The 26,371-nt window shown below is 40.1% G+C and overlaps 1 long non-coding RNA gene across 1 annotated transcript in view; it reads right to left on the minus strand.

Moving 5' to 3' along the window:
- LOC133238413 (uncharacterized) overlaps positions 1–25,972 on the minus strand; it is a 50,469-nt gene extending 24,497 nt beyond the window's left edge. The window contains exon 1 of the long non-coding RNA XR_009733526.1: positions 25,692–25,972. This is a non-coding gene — a long non-coding RNA (uncharacterized LOC133238413). The remainder of the gene's footprint in view (positions 1–25,691) is intronic.
- Positions 25,973–26,371: the final 399 nt, after the last annotated feature.

Genomic DNA, 26,371 nt, shown 5'->3' on the forward strand with positions numbered 1-26,371 from the left:
CTTTAGTCCTTATAGTTAGATTCAAGTTGTCCCTACTCTCTGGTTCCAGATTTGCACCCATAATGCAATCTTGGTCTATCTGTGTCACACAACATGTCTCATAGATGGATGTGTGATGACGTCCAATGCCATGCACTCTTTTTGTCGGGGTTATTGAGAAAGAGACATTCTTCCCTGGGATTGTTAAATAGGTAGCATGGAAACTTGCAACTGCTGGACCAAACCTTCCAGCTCACAGGAGAGCTTACCTGAGAGAAAAAGCACAGCCAAGAGATGAGGAGAGTGGCAGTGTGTGAATCTTTGTAGGGCTCAGTGGTAAAGAATCCACCTGCCAATGCAGGAGATGCAGGAGACATGTGTTCAATCCCTGGGCTGGGAAAATTCCTTGGAGTAGAAAATGGCAATGCACCCAAGGATTCTTGCCTGAAAAATCCCATGGATGGAGGAGCCCAGTGGAGGAGCCTGACGGGCTATAGTCCACGGGGTTGCAAAGAGTCAGACACAACTGAGCACAGGCACACACACAACACACAGCCTAATTAAGGTATAACTGACATAACAGAGTTGTACTGTTTAAATGTAAACTCTAATGAGTTTTAATGGGTGTATATACTGTCGAAACCATTATCAAAATCAAGTTAATGAACACAACCCTCATGCCCTGAAGTTTCTTTGAGCTATTTTGTAATCCCTCCCATCACATAACTCCCATCCCCAAGCAACCTGCTTTGTCACCAAAGATTAGTAAGTACTTTCTATAATTTAATGTAAAGATAATCATACAGAATAGACTTTATGTTTCAGTCTGGCTTCTTTAACTCTGAATAATTAATATTCATCCATGTAATACATTTCATGACATTTTAGTCCTGAGTAGTATTCCACTGGAGAAGGCAATGGCACCCCACTCTAGTACTCTTGCCTGGAAAATTCCGTGGATGGAGGAGCCTGGTAGGCTGCAGTCCATGGGGTCACTAAGAGTAGGACACAACTGAATGACTTCACTTTCACGTTTCACTTTCATGCATTGGAGAAGGAAATGGCAACCCACTCCAGTGTTCTTGCCTGGAGAATCCCAGGGATGGGGGAGCCTGGTGGGCTGCCGTCTATGCAGTCATACAGAGTCGGACATGACTAAAGTGACTTAGCATAGCATAGCATAGTATTCCACTGTATGACTATACCACCTTGTTTTTTAACCCATTCACTTCCTGATGGGCATTTGGATAGTTTCCCATTTAGATCTATTATGAATAAAGCTGCCACGAATACTCATGCAAATGTCTTTTTGTAGAATTTGCCTTCATTTATTTGGGAAAATTCCTAGGGGTGGAATGACTGGTTGTAAAATAACTGAACACTTAACTTTCAAAGAAACTAACAAACTATTTGGCAAGTGGTTGTTCTTCTTATCATTTACATTCCTGCCACCAGAACGTGAAAGTCCTTCTTGCTTCACCTCCTTGCTGACACTTGGTGTGGACAGTCTTTTAATTTTTAGCCATTCCAATGATTGCATATCATTAGAGTTTTGATTTTAGTTTCTATAATGATTAATGAGGAACACATTCTTATAGGCCTATTTGCTATTTATATATCTTCTTTGGTGAAGTGTATGTCAAATACTTTGCCCATTACTTTGCTAGGTTGTTCATTTTCTTAGTATGGAATTATAAAAGTTCTTTATATATTCTGGATGCAAGTTTTTGTCAAATATGTGTTTTGAAAATATTCCCTTTTAGCTTCTGGCTTGCTTTTGATTTCTGTCTTTTAAAGAATAGCATTTTAAAATTTTAATAAGTTCTATTTTATTGATATTGTTTCTTTTATCATTTCTGGGTTGTGTGTGTGTGTGTGTGTGTGTATGTTTTATTAAAGAAATATTTGCCAGACTTAAGGTCACTGAGATTTTCTCCTGTGTTTTCCTTTAGAAGTTTTATATTTTGGCTCTTATATTTAGATCCGTAACTCATGAGTTAACTTTTGTATGTCATGAAGTATTGAGGTTCTTATTTATTATGTATTTCTATAGCTAATCAATTATTATTGAAAAGATTATTCTTTCTTCCAGTGAATTGTCTTAGAATCTTTGTGAAAAGTCAGTTGACCATATATGTATGTGTGTGTGGGCCTATGACCCCCTATTCTGTTCCACTGATACAAGTATATATTTACAAAACTGTATACTGCAGATGGTGACTGCAGCCATGAAATTAAAAGATGCTTACTCCTTGGAAGGAAAGTTATGACCAACCTAGACAGCATATTCAAAAGCAGAGACATTACTTTGCCAACAAAGGTCCGTCTAGTCAAGGCTATGGTTTTTCCTGTGGTCATGTATGGATGTGAGAGTTGGACTGTGAAGAAGGCTGAGCGCTGAAGAATTGATGCTTTTGAACTGTGGTGTTGGAGAAGACTCTTGAGAGTCCCTTGGACTGCAAGGACATCCAACCAGTCCATTCTGAAGGAGATCAGCCCTGGGATTTCTTTGGAAGGAATGATGCTAAAGCTGAAACTCCAGTCCTTTGGCCACCTCATGGGAAGAGTTGACTCATTGGAAAAGACTCTGATGCTGGGAGGGATTGGGGGCAGGAGGAGAAGGGGACAACAGAGGATGAGATGGCTGGATGGCATCACTGACTCGATGGACGTGAGTCTGAGTGAACTCCGGGAGTTGGTGATGGACAGGGAGGCCTGGCGTGCTGCAATTCATGGGGTCACAAAGAGTCGGACACGACTGAGTGACTGAACTGAACTGAACTGAACTGATACTGCCTTGATTCCTCTGTGTAATCAGTGTCGAAATCAGATAGTGAAAGCTCTCCAACTCTGTTTCTCAAGTTTGCTTTGGTTATTTTAAATTCTTTGAGCTTCCATATAAAGCTTAGAATTAGCTTATCATTTACTAAAAGCGAAGAGCTTGCTGGGATTTTGATTAGAGTTTGAGGAAAATAAATATCTTAACAACGCTGTGTTTTCTGAACTACAAACTCTGTATATCTTCCCGTTTTTAGGTCTTCTTTATTTTGTCAGTTTAAATTTTAGTGTACAGGTATTGAACGTCTTGTAGCAAAATTATTCCTATGTATTTCATTAAAAACTTGTTCTGATTGTTCACTACTAATATACAGAGATGCAACTGAGCTTATATCTTGCACCTTGTATATTTAAGCCTTTTTGTCTGTGTTTTCCATTGGTCTCCAGTTCGTGTTATGCTCAATTGATCTGCTAAGCATTTGAATATTTCTTATTATTTGCCTCAGTCTCAGTGCCCTTGCATGCGTTCTTGGTCCTATTTCTCATGTCCTCATCATGACAGCCAAGTTCACCCTAAGTGCATCATTGGGAATGTGCTATAACACCCAATTTATCCCCCAAGAGACATCCTTCCCAAGATATTTTGCCATGTACTTTCAAGAGGGACCAGCTCACCTGCAACAGATAAGTAGGTTTAGCACAACCTCTGTCCACACTCCAGTCATTCATCCATTCTTTAGACACATGTGACCCAGCAATTTGTATATCTGCTTCCCAGAATATTCCATCTAGAATGCATAGTTTGTGAAGCTCTGGATTTTGTCAGAATAAAGGAGCAAGCATTCCTCCACATTCTCTACGGCAATGATTAGGGGGAGGGCTTCCTAGTGTAGTGTGAATTATAGAAGCAACAAATCAAAGATCATTCAATACTAAAAATATACAGTTAGAAATGAAAGTGGGAGGAGGGGAGGCCCATTCACAATAGTCATAAAAACTATAAAATATCCATGAATAAATTTAGCAAGCACGACACTTATCTGAATAAAACTATAAAATTTTATTGAAGAGCATAAACCATGATCTGAATTAATAGAGAGACATAGCATGCTCCTGTTTGGGATGACTTTGTATCATAAAATATCCACCCTTTCCAAATTAATAAAACTATTTACTAAAATTTCCAGAATTTCTCATGTTTTCTTTTTTTGTTTGTTTTTTTTTTTTTTTATTATTATTTCTTAGAGGAATAGAGCAAAATAAGTTCACAAAAAATTTTGGATTTTTTAAAAGAGAAGAACAGAGAAGACGAAATTATGCTATTACCTATATAAAAACATACTCTAAAAATTCTCTAATCAAAACAGTATTGGTGTAATAATAGATACTGTAGTAGAAAGTAATCAAGAATATAGAATAGATCCTGGTATGCAAATAAACTTAATATATGACATAGATGATATTTTAATTAAATGAGAAAATAAAGATCCATTTAATTAAAGGTTTTGGCATAACAGATCCTCCCTCTATCTGTATCTAGGAAGATACAGAGCTTAATCCCTACTACACACGACCACAACATATGGAAATGAACTCCCAGTGGATAAAAGATGTAATGAAAATAATTCATACTAAAATATGAATACAAATTCAAGGAAAATATTTGTAAGATCTCAGGTTGAAAGGAAGCTTCTTAAATAACTGAAAATATTCCAAAACCACTATTGAAAAAATAAATGAAGGAAAAAGATATTATAAAAATCAAAGACTAATAATAAATTGGGAAAATGTATAAATTTGAAACATGGCAAATAAAGATTAGTGTTTATATACAGGGCTTCCCAGATGGTGCAAGTACCCAAAGAAGAATCCACCCACCAGTGTAAGAGATGTAAGAGACATGGGGTCAATCCCTGAGTCAGGAAGATCCCCTGGAGGAGGGCATGGCAGCCCACTCCAGTATTCTGCCCTGGAGAATGCAACGGACAGAGGAATCTGGCAGGCTATGGTCTACAGGGTCGCAAAGAGTCAGAAACTGGCTGAAGCGACTCAGCACGCATGCACATTCATACACAGGTGATTCAGAAATGTTTAGAAACAAACCAAGCATCTAAAAAATACAAAAAGCAAGGCCAAGTGATACCAATAGAGTATTATTGAAGGTAACCACAGATGCTCGATGACATCCAAGTCTCCACAGTTGAACTTTATACAAGCCTCTGTATCAGTAACATGAAGGCTAGAATAAGTCTTTCTGTGCGTTAAGTGGCCATTCATGCAATTGTTACAGGACCAGGCTCCTTCCATCTGCAACTGTGCCTATTGCTAGGGCTCAGGTCTCTGCCTTAGGGTGACAGTTGGAAGAAAAAGGATGAAGGATCATACATGGGAGTATTTCGAGGAACAGACCTGGAAGTGAAGAAGGACATTACTTCCTCTCACAATTCATTGGCCAGGACTCAGTCACATGACCCTAATGAATTGCAAGAAAGTCTGGAAAGTGTGGACACTTTTTGTGCTCCAGAAAAAGAGAAAATCGAATCTGATGATCAGCCAGAAGACTGCCATAATTCGGCGATTCACAAGAACAGGTATTAGTGGCCAATAGACATAGGATAATATCCTTGCATATATAAGTATTTGAGAAAAGTAAATTAACATACCACCTCTCATTCGATAGGCTGAAAAAAATACAAGTGTTAACACGCAAGTATGGCAAAGATATGAGGAGAAGAGATTCTTTCATGTGTTTCTGCTATAAATAAGAAATGCTACAGTCTATTTGGGAGGCTGTCTGGCAATGTCTATTACACTTAAAAAAAAATCACATGTAGCCTCCCAACCAGAAAGCCTACTTCAGGAAATCTATTCTGTAAATACAACTGTATACATGAATAAAAATATGGATGCAGAGATGTTATCAATGCATGTTTAAGATGACAAGTGCAGAAGTCAGAAACATCCTGAATGTTGAAGAATAAAGGAAGAGTTGAACAAAGTTCAGTATATTTATTCCATGAAGTAATATGAAGTTATTTTTTAAAAAAAGACTGAATTAGACTTACACATTATTCTAGAAGTATGTATACAATGTATTGTTAAGCAAGAAAAACAAAGAGCAAGAACTTATTTGAGTATTGCCTAATTTTGTAAAATAAACAACTTTTACAAAATATTGTTCTGTGTACAGGTTTGCATGTGATTGTGTGAGTAATGGCTGAGGTAGCCAAGAGATACTTCACAGAAACACACAAAATGATTAACAAATAAGATAAATGTCCTGAATTTTACGAGTTAAATCGTGCATCCATATATGCATTCAAATTATTGAGCCAAACACCTTGCTGGATATTATAGTGGTGAAGTGAAGTGAAGTGAAGGTCACTCAGTCATGTCCGACTCTGCAACCCCATGGACTATACAGTCCTCCAGGCTAGAACACTGGAGTGGGTAGACTTTCCTTTCTCCAGGGGATCTTCCCAACCCAGGGATCAAACCCAGGTCTCCTGCATACCAGGCAAATACAATGGACATGATATATACTTACCAGCAGCTTGCAGTCTGCTGTTATGTTGCTGCTGCTGCTAAGTCACGTCAGTTGTGTCCGACTCTGTGTGACCCCATAGATGGTACCCAACAGGCTCCTCTGTCCCTGGGATTCTCCAGGCAAGAATACTAGAGTGGGTTGCCATTTCCTTCTCCAATGCATGAAAGTGAAGTCGCTCAGTCATGTCCGACTCTTAGCGACCCCACGGACTGCAGCCTACCAAGTTAGGTGTGAGTAAATGAGCAAATGCAATAGTGTGAGAAATGCTTTAATGGGAAATTTTCAGAAGGGCAGTAGGGGGTCACTATTTATGCTCGTTTGAAAACAACAAGCACAGAGATATGTGACCTTGATCATAGGGAGTAGAAAACTTCTGGACTCCATTTCCCCATTTTTAATTGTTGCTGCTGCTGCCAAGTCACTTCAGTCATGTCCGACACTGTGCGACCCCACAGATGGCAGCCCACCGGGCTCCCCCATCCCTGGGATTCTCCAGGCAAGAACACTGGAGTGGGTTGCCATTTCCTTCTCCAATGCATGAAAGTGAAAGTGAAGTCGCTCAGTCGTGTGCGACTCTTCGCAACCCCATGGACTGCAGCCTACCAGGCTCCTCTGTCCATGGGATTTTCCAGGCAAGAGTACTGGAGTGGGGTGCTATTGCCTTCTCCTTTAATTGTGCTAAACCCCCTCTAACGTACAGAGTTGATGTAAAGACTGATTGAAATAGTAATATAAATTGTTCCTGGAAAATGGTAGGTTCTTGGTGAAATAAGGTACCTTTGACGTTCTCTCCTTGAATCACTCCCCTGTGCCTTTGCTTCAGATATTAGACAGGTTTCAGGTGTTGGAAAGGAAGCATTTTCCCCAAACCTACATGCACTTCACCTCTCAGGTTTCACTCTCTGAGAGTAAATGAGATAGCTTCTGTTACTGAACAGTATTTATTTCATTAGCTGTTGTTGTCACGTCATATATGCATTCAAGTTATTGAGCCAAACACCTTGCTGGATATTATAGTGGTGAAGTGAAGTGAAGTGAAGGTCACTCAGTCATGTCCGACTCTGCAACCCCATGGACTATACAGTCCTCCAGGCTGACTCTTTTGTGACCCCATAGACTGTGGCCCGTCAGGTTCCTCTATCCATGGGATTCTCTAGGCAAGAATACTGGAGTGGGTTGCCATTTCCTTCTCCAGGGGATCTTCCCGACCCAGCGATGGGACCCATGTCTCCTGCATTCACAGGGAAATTCTTTGTCACTGAGCCACCAGGGAAGCCATTTATTTTATTAACCTTTTTTTTAATGTTTATGCTGCTGCTGCTAAGTCGCTTCAGTCGTGTCTGACTCCTAGCAACCCCATGGACTGCAGCCCACCAAGCTCCCCCGTCCCTGGGATTCTCCAGGCAAGAACACTAGAGTGGTTTGCCATTTCCTTCTCCAATGCATGCAAGTGAAAAGTGAAAGTGAAGTTGCTCAATCGTGTCCGACTCCTAGCGACCCCATGGACTGCAGCCCACCAGGCCCCTATGTCCATGGGATTTTCCAGGCAAGAGTACTGGAGTGGGGTGCCATTGCCTTCTCCAATGTTTATGCTACATTGAGTTATTTTCAGGTGTACAGCAAAGTGATTCAGTTATGTATATATAGTGTGTGTGTGTGTGTGTGTTCTGTTTCTGATTCTTTTCCATTATAGGTTATTATAAGATATAGAATATAGTTTTCTGTGCTATTTTGTATGTAATAATATGTGTTTGTTAATCTCAAACTCCTAATTTATTATATTTGAACAGTATTAGCCAAGAGATATGTCTAAATAGACCCAGTGTGTCTTTATGATGTAGAATACCTTCATGCCTGGCTCCTTGAAAATGCCCAAAGTAGTTCTCAGGTACCGGGATCGTGTTTGTCATGAGTGATGCCCCAACAACTCACAGCCGCATCTAAAGATCTCCAAGATCATACCTGTAATGGCTTTTGTTAATTGTTCTACTTTTATTTGTATATTAAACATTTTTAATGGCAGACATTATTTATTAAGAATGGTAATAGAAATTTGTTTTCATAGTATCCATATAATGTGGATATATCTTTCTGTGACTGTATCCTGGTTCTATTTTGAGAAGCCACTCTCCCCAATGCACCTGTCCTGTTGTTTTAATGGAAATGACCATAACCCCAGATATAAGGATGGTGGACATACGACCAAAATCTGGCAAGTCAGGGCATTTAATTCACAAGGAAACTCTGATGGGTTGAGAGCCAATAGACATCAGCTTCTGGGCTTCTGCTAGTTGTATTGTAAAAGAGAAGGATTCTGTTTACTAGGGTCTTCTGTAGCTTCCAGAACCCATCATGTAAAGAAAAGCATACCTAGGATTTTAAGTGAAATCTCCCAGTGTTTTAATATTTGCAACTAATTCCATTTTTAAAAGAAGCCATATATATTCCAAACAGAACATATTTACAGGGATGATTGCTACCTTTTGTAAACGTTGGCATAGACATTTCAACAAGGCATGCCTGCAGATCAGCCCTCTGAACTGTTCATCCAGAGTGGTCTAAGAAGGGCAAATAAAGAGGATGACTGAGCATTTTATCCTGCTGTCCTCATAAGAGGAGTGGATCATAATAATTTTCTTTCTATTCATTCAGCAATAAAAGCAGCAGTGTTTACAACATCAGGTCTATGGTTAAACATACAGATCTGTTTGCTTATCAGCTTTGTGATAGTGTTAATAATAGTATCTGCCTCCTAAGGTTGTGGGAAGAGTTGGGTGGGGTAATTGGTCCTCAGGACTGCTTTATGATCTCTTTCCAGAAAGAGAATCACTGTGGAAAGAAGACAGGCTCCTCCGTCACTCATCATCTAAGCCATCGTAGCAGATCCTTTGATATTTCTCCCCACCTCTGGAAGCAGTTTCCAAATCTCTGCCTCCTTCTCAACTAATATGGTAGGTATCTCTTCTTCCTTATGTGTCTTTTTTTTTTTTTTTTTTTTTTTAGTTTTTGGCCACACCACACAGCATGTAGGATCTTAGTTCCCCAACCAGAGATGGAACCTGAGTTCCCAGCAGTGACAGTGAAGACTTTTAATTACTCAACCATCAGGGAAGTCTCCTTTGTGCATCTTTTGCACAGACAAGAATCAAAACAATCTCTTTTCCATGGAACATCTCTTGGAAAATAAGAGATGTCCTATCTTTAGGGTTACTTGGGTTTAGACTTATCTTGGTTTTCTTATTTTTCTTTCTCTTTAAGAACAGTATCTCCTTTTAGCCCCTCTCTTTTTTTTAACCTCTCCATTTATATGTTGGCCTTTTGCTTCTCTTTTCTCTTTCCTTTTTCTTGTCTCCACATCCTTGCTTTACACATTCTTTCCCCCCACATTTCACCCTTTCTTCCTATTTTTACATCTGTATAGTAAGAAAAAAGTAACTGAATCTTTATGGCTGTTTTAAGGTGTAGAAGAATACATTTAAGATTTCTAACATTGCCAGGATATAGCAGGCTCTTCTTCCTTCTCCTGTTCCTTTGAGTGTGTCCTCTTCTTTTCTTGCTCTTGTTTCCTCACTTAGCTCCTTGGCATCCGCCCTCTGCCTTCCACCCCCACCTTTTTACTGTCAGGTTTGTATCAGCACCTTCTTTGCTCCTGCAGCTCAGTAAGGCAGCTCCCTTCATTCCAGCCACTAACAGCCCTTCCTCGGTTTTTATGTGCCCTTCCTCCATTTGAGATGCACAATGGTAACTTGTTATATTGTTAAGATGATTGACTACACACCACAAGCAAAAAAAGTCACATTTCATGAACTCCAGAAATTATCTTAATAAAGCATATTTGCTCTGTGCACACTTTAATTACCTTTGTCAAAGGACTGTTTTAGATGCCAGAAGTAGGATTGCGTGGAAGTCATCAAGTAAAGTTCGGCTAGCTCTTAAAGTTCTCTCCAAGGTGCTGAAACTTGAACTCACTGGTTGTCTTCACTTAGTTCTCTTTGAGAGGGTGGACAGAAGATACTTATTCACAGACAAGCTTGACAGACACAGCTGCAATGGCATCGCACTTTGAAATTTTTGAATTATGTTGCCTGGAACTCATACCTTACTCCTATCATGTCATTTCTTGGTTCAAGAATTCTTAATGATTCTTTCCTACTGCAACAAGCTCTTACAGTGCTACCTTTGTGACAGCATGAAGTTCTGGCAAAGAGCATGGCTTTTGAAGTCATGCCTCCTCCATCACTAACTAGCTATGTGATCTTGGGAAGATTACTTAACCTCCTTGCATCTCTGAAAAATGAGAGTGAGTGGGAATAATAAATATCTACTCCATATGTTTTGTAAGGGTTAAACAAATCAATGTACATAAAAATGCTTAACAAAATCCTTGTTAGATATTAAGTGCCATAAAACAGTTAGCCAATAAAATCTTTCAAAATCAAATAATATGGACACAAGTTATCTCTCTAGGTGTAATGGGGTAGTGGAATTCACCCTGAACTCAATACCATCTATTATGTGGCAAATGTGCTAGGTACCACACCTGTGTACCTCCAACAACTTAACGGGATAGATGTAATTATTATCTTTATGTTGCAGGTGAAGAAATAAGACACTGAAAGCTTACAATGTTACTTCAAATCATTCAGCCTAAGCAGTCTATTAATAGGTTTGCTTTTAGGTGCAAGTGAAAAAAATAAAACTAAAACTGTTTGCAAAGAAGTGGAGGATTTATTGCTTTGGTAACTGGAAACTCCATAGCGAGAATTTCTAGTTTCAGGCACAGTCGAACCAGGTGATTAAGTGATACTGTCTGGAATTTGTCTTTATTATTTCTTGGCCCCTATTTATTCTCTGTTAGTCTTATGCTGAAGTCGGTTCTCCCCACGTGGTGGCAAAAAATGAAAAAAACCCACACTTATTATCTTTTTAACATTTTAATCTCTTGTGTAGTTCCTTTTTATTCGTATGGTTATCTAAAGCTGATTTTCTGTACAGTTACTTTACTTGTAGCTGAGCCTATTTTATTCTTGTGATTTCTATTTAATTCATTAATTTTATAATAATGTTGTTTTGGGTTTCAATTTGTTTCCTGAAGTCTGCAATAGCCCTTTCATCTCATTCTGTTGTTCTATTATCTCAACCTTGAGCTTTCATATTATTGAAATCTTATTTTAATTAGTTTTTTCTATAGCCTGAAGTACTCTTCATGCAATTCTATGAGCTATGTTTTCTTTCCAACAGGTTTCTTCACCTATCTTTTGTGAGTCATATTGTATGCATCTCTATTTCTCTTTTAATTGCATTAGCAGACTTTCAGTGTTGCAATGCTTTATAAGCCTCTTGTTCATACTAACCCTGAGTGCTCTTTCAATGCTCTTCTATGAAGTATATATTAATATATAAGTGAATTGGCTTTGTCATTTTTGTTCTTTATCTGAAAACTGCATATCTTTCTGATGAGCAAGCTCTGAGTCTGAGCATTGGTTGTATACCCTTTTCCATAAACAAACCTTAGAAGAATATGAGATAAGGCAGAGAGAAGGTTTTGCTATAGAAATTGTTATATCTCCAAGGTTCCCCTCTCTCTTTCTCACTCTCTTTCTCTCTCCCCCTCTTTTTTTTCCTCTCTCTCTCTCATCCTTATATTTCTATCTCTGTGTATCACTCATTAAATGCCCAAGATCTAGGTTTTCTCCCCTTAGTTGAAGTTATATGTCAATGCCTTGAGAATATTAATTTACACTTTGGATATTATGCCTAATTAGGTCTAAGGGAGCTGAAAAAAAGGCAGAACTTAATGGTTCCACTGGTTTCAGCAAAAACAGTTGTCTGGTAAGTAGCCAAAATTGAAAGCTGTTCTATAACTTTTAATGGGCAGCTCCTCAGGCCATATCTCCTTAAACTAGGAAGTATCAATAAGCATTTTATTGACTTCTCCTCTCCTCCTTCCCAATACCCAGTACTTGTTTAGTGAATTCAAGCTGGGTTAGTCCGCTGCTCTTTGACAGAATATTCTGTTTCTTTTCCTCATTCTCATTTTTTAAGGTTTTAAGTTGGATCCCTTTCATTATAAAGTTGCTGCTAGCATTTTTTTTTCCTGGCTTTTACCGTTTTTATTAATTTCATGAGTATTGGGGGGAATGTAAATGTGTGATTCAACTTGAGCTTGCTACATTTGCCCAGAAGCCCCATTAACTCCCTGAGGAAACTGATGTTCTAAGAGTTTGTAGTTCTGTAAAATACTCAGTAATTAAGTAACAGAAATAAGACTTACAGCCTGCTCTTTTATTTCTAGTTCTAGTGAGCTTTTCCTCTTGCCTACATTCTCTCAATGGATATTTTCTAATTCTACTGGGAATGGAAACAGAGAAAATAGCTTAAGCCACAGCATGAGGAAGGAAAGAAAAGCTCATTAAAATGACAAGGCTGCTTCACATATTTCATGAATTCATAGATTCATTCATTCAGATACGTGTTACTGAGTTTCTCCCACAAACCAAAATCTCTGCTGGGTGTTGATACAAGGAGATGAGGGGAGTGAAAAAGGCAAGATAGACAAGACCCTTGTTCCTATGGAACTCCAGGCTAACAGGGGAGACAGAAAATAAACAAGAAAACACATAAAGGATACATTGTGACAAGCTCAATAAGACACCAAGCAAGTGAGGTGACAGAGAATAACTGGGTGTGAGAGGACAAGAATGCTACTTTACATGATGGAGACAGAGAAGGGGATTGGATATATTTTTATGGGGATTGCATATATTCTAAGATCTGAAGGATGAGAGAAGGACAATATCATAAAAAGTGGAAAAGAAAAAAAAATGATTCAAAATGTTGAGGCAGAAAAACTTTCGGAGCTGGGGAGGATTGGAATGGAGCCAGAGGTGGTTAGAGGGGCAGACAGAGAAAGGTGATATCAAAACAGTGGGTGGAATTCAGATTGAGCACACTGAATACACCAAAGGGTATGATCAATCATCAAGTCATCAAGTGGCTTCCTGAGGAAGCCCTCCTGTCTGAGAGAATTTTAAAAGAGGGAAGTTTAGGTGCTGGAGGTAATGGCTCTGGGGCTAAATGACCGTTACCTTCTCTCTCAGAGGTGACAACTTCACAGCACTGAGTGAAGAGAGCTCAGCGTATTTATATGTTGTAAAGAGCTCAGAGATGAAAAGTACTAGAGGAAGCCAAGCCCGTGGCTATTCTAACATTTCGAGATGCCCGCCCTAGACTGTAATAGATTCCTCTGGCATTTTCTGCTTTCTGTCTGAACCTTGGGTAAGAATCATTTTTTTTATTTCCCCAGTTACATCTCACTTGCCTGTGTCTTCCCACTTGGTAGGATGGATGTAAAGGTTAATTCCACATCTGTAACTTCAGGAAGGGCTTTCTTCCAGGCTGCCAACCTCTTTGATGATTTGTCTTGGCTGTGGTGTGATAGCATGTCACTTCTCTCCACTCACCCTTTGAAAACAGCCCATTTAAAGAAGGATGATTTGGGGTTAGAGTCAATAAAATCAGGTGGTAAGCAATTCTTCAGCATGTTCGGTCCTCAGCAGATTGGCTGGGTGGCTGGAGAGCCATTTTTTTTATGACAAATGTCTCCTTTGCAGTGGAAGCCTGGGAGATGCTCTGTGGATGAGCATGCAAAAGCCTTGGGTAACTTAAAGATGCACCCAGACAAGAACCAAACCTGGACCATAAAGCCTTTTTTAAAAAGGTCTTCAGGGGACTCTTCTGTGGGGCTCTCCTGGGAGAATATGGGTTTCATCCAAAACTCTGTCTCTTTAGGCAAATAAAATATCATTTCGAGCCTTTGTTTACCCATCTATCAGTTCAGTTCAGTTAAGTTCAGTCTTTCAGTCGTGTCCGACTCTTTGCAACACCATGAATCGCAGCACGCCAGGCCTCCTTGTCCATCACCAACTCCCGGAGTTCACTCAAACTCATGTCCATCGAGTCGGTGATGCCATCCAGCCATCTCATCTTCTGTCGTCCCCTTCTCCTCCTGCCCCTAGTCCCTCCCAGCATCAGAGTCTTTTCCAATGAGTCAACTCTTCGCATGAAGTGGCCAAAATATTGGAGTTTCAGCTTCAGCATCAGTCCCTCCAATGAACACCCAGGACTGATCTCCTTTAGGATGGACTGGTTGGATCTCCTTGTAGTCCAAGGGACTCTCAAGAGTCTTCTCCAACACTACAGTTCAAAAGCATCAATTCTCCGGCGTTCAGCTTTCTTCACAGTCCAACTCTTGCATCTATACCTGACCACTGGAAAAACCATAGCCTTGACTAGACAGATCTTTGTTGGCAAATTAATGTCTCTGCTTTTGAATATGCTGTCTAGGTTGGTCATAACTTTCCTTCCAAGGAGTAAGCGTCTTTTAATTTCATGGCTGCAGTCACCATCTGCAGTGATTTTGGAGCCCAGAAAAATAGTCTGACACTGTATCCACTGTTTCCCCATCTATTTCCCATGCAGTGGTGGGACCAGATGCCATGATCATTTTCTGAATGTTGGGCTTTAAGCCAACTTTTTCACTCTCCACTTTCACTTTCATCAAGAGGCTCTTTAGCTCCTCTTCACTTTCTTCCATAAGGGTAGTGTCATCTGCATATCTGAGGTTATTGAGATTTCTCCCGGCAATCTTGATTCCAGCTTGTGTTTCTTCCACTCCAGCGTTTCTCATGATGTACTCTGCATAGAAGTTAAATAAACAGGGTGACAATATACAGCCTTGACGAACTCCTTTTCCTATTTGGAACCAGTCTGTTGTTCCATGTCCAGTTCTAACTGTTGCTTCCTGACCTGCATATAGGTTTCTCAAGAGGCAGGTCAGGTGGTCTGATATTCCCATCTCTTTCAGAATTTTCCACAGTTTATTGTGATCCACACAGTCAAAGGCTTTTGCATAGTCAATAAAGCAGAAATAGATGTTTTTCTGGAACTCTCTTGCTTTTTCCATGATCCAGTGGATGTTGGCAATTCGATCTCTGGTTCCTCTGCCTTTTCTAAAACCAGCTTGAACATCTGCAAGTTCATGGTTCACGTATTGCTGAAGCCTGGCTTGGAGAATTTTGAGCATGACTTTACTAGTGTGTGATATGAGTGCAATTGTGCGGTAGTTTGAGCATTTTGGGGCATTGCCTTTCTTTGGGATTGGAATGAAAACTGACCTCTTCCAGTCCTGTGGCCACTGCTGAGTTGGAGACTTCAGGAAGATATACGGAAGTAACCGGCACAGTACCTGTACATTCTTGGAGCCTCTCCCATTCCTCCCGTCATTCACCTTCATTCTGCCCCTCTTTTTGGCTTCTTCATCAGTCATTCATATATGATTCTATGGTCTCCTCGGGAAATTTGATGTAGCTGTTAGAACGTAAACTCTGAAGTCACATCACTTGGGCTTGAGCCATGGTTCTGCCTTTTAAATTGCTCTTCAATTTTGTGCAAGTCATTTAAACTTTGTGTTTTCATTTAGCTACCCATTATGTGGTGACAGTATCTCACAGGGACTCCTGGCAGTCCAGGAGTATTTGTCCATTGGTCCCTCTCAGAGTAACAGAGGAAAGCCACTGGCATTAGTGAACTCACATGGATCCCTGATTCATGCGTTTGTCCCCAGCCTATATTTCAAGGTAGAAGTAATAAGATAATATTGGCTAGATTTTGTTCATAGAGTTGAACAAAACATAAATAGATATTTTCACAGCCTCATGCTTAATAATAAGGCATTGCCCCACATAAGAAAAATAAGAAAAGTAATCATGTATATTCATAATATAAATGCTACATACTTATAATATTTCAAACAAATGTTTGATTATATGAGGCATATTGTGATATAAAAAATTAAAGTGGGCTGAAAAATGAGCCAGGCTTCCAAGCTGGCTCAGTGGTAAAGAATCTGTCTATCAGTGCAGGAGGTGAAGGAGACCTGGGCTTGATTCCTGGGTTGGGAAGATGCCCTGGAGAAGGAAATGGCAACCCACTCCAATATTCTTGTCTGGGGAATCCCATGGAAAGAGGAGACTAGAGAGCTACAGTTCATAGGGTCACAATGAGTTGGACACGACTGAGCATGCATGCATGCAGAATGAGCCCAGTACAGAAATATACAAACACACAAACACAATGATAATAGTTAGAAGAGGAACTGTATCAAAATATTAACATTATTTACTTATCTGTAGGTGCTTCATAGATGGAAGACTCCCAAATGCCTAGAGACTAAATCTAAATCCTCAGGCAGTATCAAACCATAGCCTGAAATGTCCTACCACATGGAGAAATGTCTTCTAAATTTTTTTAAAATCCTATGTTCTTTAAAGTACCACTGCATTAAAGAGTAGTATCTTTACATATCAGATTCAATATACAGGCAAAATTCTTTGCTGTGTGGCTGTTGCAAAAATTTCAGAACCCAGACCCCATAAATAAATCGGTATGAATTTTTTAAAGTGTTTTTTCCCCCCACATATTTCCAGTTACATCAACTATTTGAGAAATTTTACCATTTTTACTTCATAGCTTTCCACCTCCTTCATACTGACTCATGCTTCTGATCATCACAAATAGATCATTGTGGAGCAAAATCTAACTTTTCCTAAAAAGCTTGGAATGCAATATGTCCCGGGCTATAGCTCTCTACCTTCTGGCATCTTGGAACCTGCACTCAAAGATCATCTCCTCCATCAACACTTCATTCATCAGGGTAAGTAGGATGTGTTTACTTCTCCTATACCTTCAGTGCTGAAATAGATACATGAGTCATGTTGGGGGTGGGGGTGGAAAGGGAAGGGCCTTGACTGGTTTTGAAGACAGTTTTTAAACAAAAGGAGTGGGAAGGGCTGCCTGTATTTTAATTGTTATTAGTTAAGCTTCAAAGGTCCAGCTCTATGCGTAGACAGTGGGTGTATGTTCCAACCTTCTTTGGGAAAGACTTACTTGCTGAGTGCAACTCAGTCCTTCCCCCTCAACCACGTGTTGTAGCTTTGTGATTAAGAACACAGATGTTGGTGTCAGACAGACTTCAGTGTGAATATTGGCTCTGATACTCTGTGCATAATACAAAGATAATAACACCAGATTTACTGGTGCTTGTGGGGATATTTCAAACCTCAAAATCAAATAACGATGAAAGGTTTTCTTAAGAAATGATTCAATTTGCCTACAATACATTTTAAAAAAATCATGCTTATGACACACGTGAAAAAATCTTTAAAAGATATTAGAGGACATAAAGTGTTACATAAACAAATGGAAAGGAATATTATTTTCTTGCGTTATAAATGAATATAAACTATTAATTATCTCTATATATTCAATATAATTTCATTAAAATGGACCAACAAGCTCATTTTTAAGCCAAAGAAATTGATATTAAAGTTTATATAAAAGTAAAAATGCTCAAGAACAGTAAGAACTTTGATGAGGATTAATGTTACCATATATATGTTATCACATATAATAAAATATTAAAAAACTACCATAATTAAAATAGTGTGTTTATAGCACACAGATAAATGGAGAGAAATAGAGAGTGTAAAAACTTTAACAAATATAAAGATGAATTTACAGAGATGATGATACAGGAATGCATTTTAGTGGGGGAAAATGTGAATTAATAAATTTTATTGAGAAATTTGGAAACCATATGACCTAGAGCCCTACTTCACTCCTTATAATGAATGTATTCTAGAAACAGCAAATATTTTAACTTAAAAATAAATCAGACAATGGAATATTATTCAATGGTATTAGAAAATGAATTAAACCATACAGAATGAAGAAAGGTTGACTCATCTAACATAAGGGAAAAGACAGTGATGCCTGTTTTTACCATTGTTATTCCAAATTGTTCTAGAAGTTTTGGAAATCAGGCAAGAAAAAGAAATAAGAATCATATAGATTTGAAAGAAAGAAGTAGAACTATTCTATTCACAGATGACACAATTCTATATGCAGAAAAATCAAAAGAATGCATACACACACAAAACTCACAAGAGTTAGGAAATGGATTCACCAAAGTTGCAGGGTATAATATTAACACAAAAATATAATTAATTGTCCCACCTTGCCTATAAACGTCTGTATAGTCAAAGCTATGGTTTTTCCAGTAGTCATGTGTGAATGTGAGAGTTACTAAAGAAGGCTGAGCACCAAAGAATTTATGCTTTCAAACTGTGATGATGGATAAGACTTTTGAGAGCCCCTTGGACTGCAAGGAGACCAAGCCAGCCCATCCTAAAGGAAATCAACCCTAAATATTCATTGGAAGGACTGATGCTGAAGCTGAAGCTCCAATACTTTGGCCACCTGATGCCAAGAGCTGACTCATTGGAAAAGACCCTGATGCTGGGAAAGATTGAAGGCAGGACGAGAAGAGGGTAGCAGACGATTGGATGGCATCATCGACTCAATGGACATGAGCTTGAGCAAACTCAGGGAGATAGTGAAGGACAGGGAGGCCTGGTGTGCTGTAGTCCATGGGGTGGCAAAGAGTTAGACACGACTGAATGACTGAACTACAATAACAACAATAATACATCAACCATAAACAACAATCAAAAAAGGAAATTAAGAAAACTACCCCAGTTATGATAGTATCAAGAATAAAATACCTAGAAATAAATGTAATCAAGGAGGTGAAACTGTTTCCAACGCTTACTCTCACATAAGAACCTCCTTGTTGTCGTCATCAATTGGCGGTTTCTTTCGCTCAGTCTGGCCACCAAGGAGCAGTCAAGACTGCCCAGATAATCTATCATGAAATAATGTCTATTTCTTTTATATCATGTTGCTTTCCCCCAGAAGATTTTATGCCAACCTGGCTTAGATGTTGATCTCCTAGTCATCCTTCAAAGCCAAAATCCAGTGTTTAGGTTCTGTGTATATCTTCCTGCTCACCACCTTAAGCAAAGCTACTAGCTGCCTCAGCCTATATTCAACATTTTCTTGAGCATAATTCTACTTAAAATTTCACACAGAGATCCCGTTGTGTGGTTATGAAATAATTATCGATGCATGCAGCTGTCTCCCATACTGTAGTGCTACATGGTGACTCCACAGAATTGTGCCAGCTATATTTACCTTCCTCACACTAACAGTGGCCTAGCAAAGAGAAGTGGTTGTTGAATACATGAGTAAAGAGAGAAAGGAAAGCAACAATCAAGGGAAAGAAGCATAGAGAACATGCAGTTAAAGTTACCCGTTCGTCAGTTGGTGCCCAGGTGGGGGTTGAAGAGAGCCTTGTGTCAAAGTCTGTGGCTTTCTGGTTCCCATGGGCTGTACCATTTCAACCCAACTTTAAGCTAAAGCTTTTAAGGTCGGGTCTAACTCAGGCCTGAACCTACAGGGCAGATGAGTGCCCCTCAGAAAATCAGGCTGAATGTTCTGGGGAAATCAGGGCCTGACAGGCACTGCACATATTCTCCTTCTGCACACATCCTCCTAGGAATGGGGATGGGAGGAGTGAGAATGATCTTTTTTCAGCACCGGGACAGCGGCCCTTTTGTCCAGTCTAGCCTATGTGGTAAACTAGGTCGAGAAGACCCCTGTTGAAAGAAAAGGAGAGGCTTGCCAAAAGCTCTGGAGAGGCAGGAAACTGCTAAGTCACAATGTGAGCGTAGGAGGTGTTTTTGACAAAGAAAAAAAAATACTTGCGTCTATATTTGGGGCAGAAAGATTTTGAGAGAAAGACATAGAGTTACCAAAATAACCTGAGATTGATTCTATGGAAAAGAGGCAGCAGGTGGGGGTGGGGAAAATGCGCCTTTGAAGCAGATATCTGCAATAAAAATGCAATTGGGGCTTTTATTTCCAAAATAGTCTGCTACCTGTCATGCTCCAGCTTTGTGAAAAACTCAGAGAAAATCTAAATTCCAGAGGGAAATCAGGTGATGTTCACTTAGCATTTTTTTTTTTTTTTGGTCAAATATATCAGATGTTGTGGCTGAAAATCATAACTTTAGTAGGTTTGTAGACTACAGGCCCCAGCTTAGGCACCGATGTGTACCTCAAACTTAGTACCCCCCTAGATGTTTCTTGAAAATTTGGGACATGTTCCCTCAACCATTTGCCAGTGCTTTTGTGTTCAAAGGGTCAAAAGATGAGAAAGCATTTAATCTTTTGTTTACCTGGTGTACCTATGATGTGCCAGACACTTGGTGTTATATGTGCTGGAATCTCGTTTCACATTTTCAGCCATACTATGAGGCAGATATCATTGTCATGCATTACAAATAAATAAACTAAGGCTCAGGGACATTAAGAAGATTTGTTTCAAGTTACCTCCTCCTAAGTTCATTGTTATCTTCAGAATCAGCACCTGATCTCCCAAGGCAAGACATGCCACAGTCTTTGTTCTTCAATTGTATGGTATTAAGTGACAAAGAAGACTAAAAGCTGCTGTACATAATAGGATCTTCACTCAGGCTAGGCATGGTGATATACACACATGCACGCTACCTCTATACACGCACATATACTCCTGCATACACACATCTACAAACACAATGCATATATACTCATCGCTATTCGTTTCTTAAAGACGAGAACACAGAGCCTCACAGAGAACAGTGGGCCCACCCACGCTCATATACTCAGTAAGAAATGATCTGGGTTCAATTCCAGAATTATCTGATACCATGGTTTTTTCCATAGTATAGCTCCCAGAGATGGTGGAGTAGAGGTCAACTCTGCTTATTGCTGATCCAATGTCTCATCTTCCATTCTTTTTTATTAGCAGAACCCCAGCAACAGACTAGCTAATTTCCTTCCTATTGACCCTGTCCCTTTCCTGGATTCTTTGCTTCTCACTTGGATTATTGTAAGTATCTCTATGGAATACCCCAGACTCTAGTCACACCCTTTCTGATCCAGCCAGTTCCCAGGTTTATTCACGTATGTCACAACTAGTGGAAAAGTTTTAATGATGACTTGATAAAGTCCAAACTCTTTCACAATCAAACTCAAAGCCTCTTTTGTAGGCTCATTCTATCACTCATATTAATATAAGTAATAACATACTCTGTCTCAGCCAGACTAAACCAGTCCTGTTCTGCCAGATGCATCCTGAACTTTTTATTATCTTGTCATTCACTTTTGCTAAAAACTCTCAACACCGTACTTCCCACCTGTGCAGTCTTAGAGCCCTTTTAAGGTCTGGCCCTCAAGATGCCTTATCAAGTTTCTCTCTTTTTTTGGAAATCCAGTAAGAATATAATGGATTCATGATACTTAGACATAGATCAGATTCAGGTTGGTATTTTCATACATTGATTTTTGGTGAGGTGATTGATTAAATGTGTTATGTTTAGGTTCCACCTACTTTGTGAAAGATACACTTAGGTACTGAGGATGCACATACAGTAAACACAAAGAAGGCTGAGCACTGAAGAATTGATGCTTTCGAACCGTGGTGCTGGAGAAGATCTTGAGAATCCCTTGGACAGCAAGGAGGTCAAACTAGTCAATCCTAAAGGAAATAAACCCTGAATATTCATTGGAAGGACTGATGCTGAAGCTGAAGCTCCAATACTTTGACCACCTGATGTGAAGAACTGACTCCTTAGAAAAGACCCTGATGCTGGGGAAGATTGAGGGCAGGAGGAGAAGGGGACGACAGAGGATGAGATGGTTAGATGGCATCATCAACTCAATGGGCATGAGTTTGAGCAAAATCCGGGAGATAGGGAAGGACAGGGAAGCGTGGGGTGCTGCAGTCCATATGGTCATAAAGACACAACTTAGTGCCTGGACAACAACAAGTTCATTGCCCTCAACGAACTTATTGAGAACCATTTCTCTGTGCGTCTTTGTCTGTCCCCCAACTCTTACACATAAATTAGCTAGAATGCAAAAGATTTCGGAGTGGAAACTCTTTCTTTTGACTAGATGATGAATTTCAAAGACAGATATGCATTACTCTGTGTGGTTATATTACTTGATTATAGTATTACTGTATTATATGTTATAATTATTAGTAGTTATTGTCATTGCTAATACTTTCTGATTTATAACTACGGGCCTTATACGTGACAAAGTGCTACACACTGCCATGCAATCCTAATAACTCTGAATATGAGAGCTATTACTTGCCTCATTTTACAGATGAAGGAAATGAACACAGAGTATTTAAATGAATTATAAGGAGTAAGTAGTGGACGCAAGCTTTGAACTGGGCAGTGTGAACCAGACCCTGACCAAGTTCAATGTCCTTACTCCTGTATCAGGATACGGGCCTAGCACGTATTGAATAGTTGAGAGTATCAACTCTGGGACTTCCCTGGTGGTCTGGTGATTGAGACTTCACCTTCCAGTGCAGGGGATGTAAGTTCGATCCCTGGTCAGGGAGCCAAGATCCCACATACCTCGAGGCCAAAAAATCAAAACATAAAACAATGTGCACTCATGGGTGGTTCATGTTGATGTATGGCAAAAAACCACCACAATATTGTAAAGAAATTATCCTCCAATTAAAATAAATAAATTAATTTAAATATTTTAAAAATAAAAAAAAGCAATGTTTTAACAAATTTGATAAAGACTTTGAAAATGGTCCACATCAAAATCTTATTTAAAAAAATGAGTATCAACTTTTGCATTACCCAGCCTGAGTTAAATCACTGAGTTTCTCCTTATTATCTCTGTGACCCCATTAGGAGTCAGTTTCCTTATCTGTAAAATTGGAATAAAGCTAATGTCTATCTTATAGGGTTTGGGGGAGGATCAAATACCTAAATATACATCAAGCATGTAGAATAGCACCTGGTAAAAATTTAGCGTTACTTTAGGCAGTAATAATGGTTAAGTAGAAATTCAGGAAGCAACAGAGAATGAATGAAGACCTAGCCCAGGGTCCCATGCACAGTTTAAACTTAGCAGCAATAAATAAAACTCCAGCCCAGGGCCTAGAATACAACAGGGTGCACGGTAATTGTTTATTGATTGAACAGCTGACTGTCAAAAGGTGGGAAGGGGCGGTGGGGGTGACGCCTGTGTGGAAAGCCAGGATGAGTTTGCATCATGCTCTGAACATTTGATCCGACTCCACAGGGTGATGGGTCCCCAGCCAGGAAGAATCCAATTTCAATATCTCAAATGGTACACACATCCTCCAGTCCATATCCTGAGCCCTGTAGCTCTAGACCCTGGAGTACAGTTGTCCTTGCAACACAGCTACTTCTGTGTCTAGACACTGGTGACACCATCCCTCCCCCCGATCTACTATATCCAGTTCTGAAAGCTGCAATTGCACCTCCTGAATGAAGAAGTTTATGAGATTAATAAAAGGATGTCAGTTTCACATGTATATTATCATATGTGAAACAGATCGCCAGTCCGGATTCAATGCATGAGACAAGGTACTCAGGGCTGGTGCACTGGGATGACCTAGAGGGATGGGATGGGGAGGGAGGTGGGCGGCGGGGGGCAGGGGGTTCAGGATGGGGAATACATGTACACCCATGGCTGATTCATGTCAGTGTATGGCAAAACCACTACAATATTGTAATTAGCCTCCAATTAAAATAAATAAATTAAAAAATTAAATTAAATTAAAAAAATTTTTAAAGGATGTCAGTTTCAGAATGACATGCAGTATTTCTGTCTGAATCTGCACCCAGTAAGCTGACAGGTCATCCAGGCTATCCCTCTGCCTCCAAGCATGTCTTGCCCCTCTCCTTCCCCAGACAGAAGAGCGTCTCAGCTCTTCTTCTGATCTTGGAGAAACTGAGGCAGGTATGCTTTGTTCCAAGTTTCACTGAAAGGGAACCTGGGGCATTTTCTTTGCTGTGAAATGGCTCCAAAGCAGAAGGAGATGAAATTCTCTTTTAGATCTGAATTCTTCAGGGACAGGAAAGGAGAGGGATGGTGATTCTATTCCATCATCATTTTCCAACCCATTCCTTCATTTTCAAAGTCTTTAGACTGCTTATAAAAGCAAAGTCCTTAAGGGAAGAAGGACAGCTCTGGACCTCAAACAAACCCTGTAGTAATGAGGAGGTGGCATATGGCTTGGGACTTAGATGTCCAAATGTTCAAATCCCCAGCCAATTGCCTCTCTTGTAATAAGATGAAAAGACGGACGTGGGGAAGGTATACCCAACACAAAAGCATTGATATTATCATTTTAAACCATCCCTGGATGTGTACTGGAAGGCTTTCCAGGTGGTGCTGGTGGTGAAGAACCCTCTTGCCAATGCAGGAGACATGAGAAACAGGCTCTATCCCTGGGTCGGGAAGATCCCCTGGAGGAGGGCATGGTAATCCTCTCCAGTATTCTTGCCTGGAGAATCCCATGGACAGAGGGAAGGTGTACAGCTTATCACCCCAGATGCTTTAAAATAGCACTTCTAGGGATAGGACAGATATACCTATTGTTTTCACTCCAGTTGATTCAGAAGGTCGGCTGAAGCTGAGAATCATTTTTATCAGGATTTTGCTCCAAAGGACACTACAGACTTCCAGTGAACTGGATATTACAAGTAGCTCTAAGAGTCCAGCAGGCCAGCTTGTTGGTGTTCAGTCGCTCAGTTGTGTCCAACTCTTTTGCGACCCCATGGACTGTAACCCACCAGGCTCCACTGTCCATGGGATTTCCTTCTCCAGGGGATCTTCCTGATCCAAGGATCAAACCTGCGTCTCCTGCACTGGAAGGTGGATTATTTACCACTGAGCCACCAGGGAAGCCTGCAAACTGGCTTAGAAAAAGCCTAAACCTACAAGCATTAAATATGCTTAGGCAGCTACACAGGCCCATTTCTTGAGGGAGGCCCACAGTTTATCTCAGCCCACAATAGTAACCACAGGTAGTGTGAAGATAGAGAAAGAGTCTCTCTCCGTGAAGACTTGATTTGAACTGTTTGAGTTGCCTTTCAGAGAGAGAGGATAGCTCCCATCAATCAGAAGGAAGTTCTAGGTCCATCATATTTGTCCTGACCACTCAAGAGAGGGAAATGACAGAGTCGAAAGAGACAAGACAAGACATCCTAAGGAAACACTCAGCTGATGAATGTAGAGCTAGAGCTCTGTCCCTGGGTCACATTCCTTGTCCAGTATTATGTCTCAGCACAGGACTAGCTCTTAGTAAGCATCCTTCAAATATTTGTTGAATGGAAAGACAAATGAAAGTTCTGCAAGTAACTTTATCTCTGCCCTGTCTCATTTTATCAAATCTCTGTTCTAGTTTAGAGTTCATGAGGAAAGTCAAGTTTACTCTCAGATACCACGAAGCAAAAAGCATCCTACTTTCTGGCTGATGAACATTTTTGTTTTCTAAGATAGAGAAACTAACACCATGGAAAGAGTATACCTGGGTGGTGGACTAGACCACTTCACAAGTGCCCCACCACCTACCAGCCATGTGACTGATGAGTCACCTTACCTTGCTATGTCTCAGTTTCACCACCTGCAGATCACGGATAATAGCATGTAGCCCACAGGGCTACTGCAGGGGTTTCTGCTGTGTTCTCTGCTATGACTGGCACGTGGTAGACACCCTATAAAAGGCAGCTGTTCAGAGAGTGTGACTCTGGCTGACTTTTAAGCCTTTGAGTATAGAAGAGGGTCCTAGCCAATCGTCGCTGTTCAGTTGTGAAGTCATAGTGTGACTGTCTCTCTTTCTGACTCTTTGTGACCCCATGGACTGCAGCACACCAGGCTCCCCCATCCTTCACTCTCTCTCTGAGTTTTCTCAGATTCATGTCCACTGAGCCAGTGTTACTATCTAACCATCACATCCTCTGCCACCCCTTTCTTTTGCCTTCAGTCTTTCCCAGCATCAGGGTCTTTTCCAATGAGTCAACTCTTCACATCAGATGGCCAAAGTGTTGGAGATTCAGCATCAGCATAAGTCCTTCCAGTGAGTATTCAGGGTTGACTTCCTTTAAGATTGACTGGTTTGGGCTAACCAGTAGGGTTGGGCTTTTTGAAGCTTGATTGCCCCAAGGACTTGGGATGGTTTTGGTGTTCAGAACAGGTATCTTCTTGAGAGTGGATGTACACAGTGGAAAGAAAATGACAGCTGGAAAGGCAGAGTGGGTCTAAATCCCTATTATGCTACTA

The sequence above is a fragment of the Bos javanicus genome, chromosome 25 (genome assembly GCF_032452875.1).
Source record: "Bos javanicus breed banteng chromosome 25, ARS-OSU_banteng_1.0, whole genome shotgun sequence".
NCBI classification, from domain to species: Eukaryota; Metazoa; Chordata; class Mammalia; order Artiodactyla; family Bovidae; genus Bos; species Bos javanicus.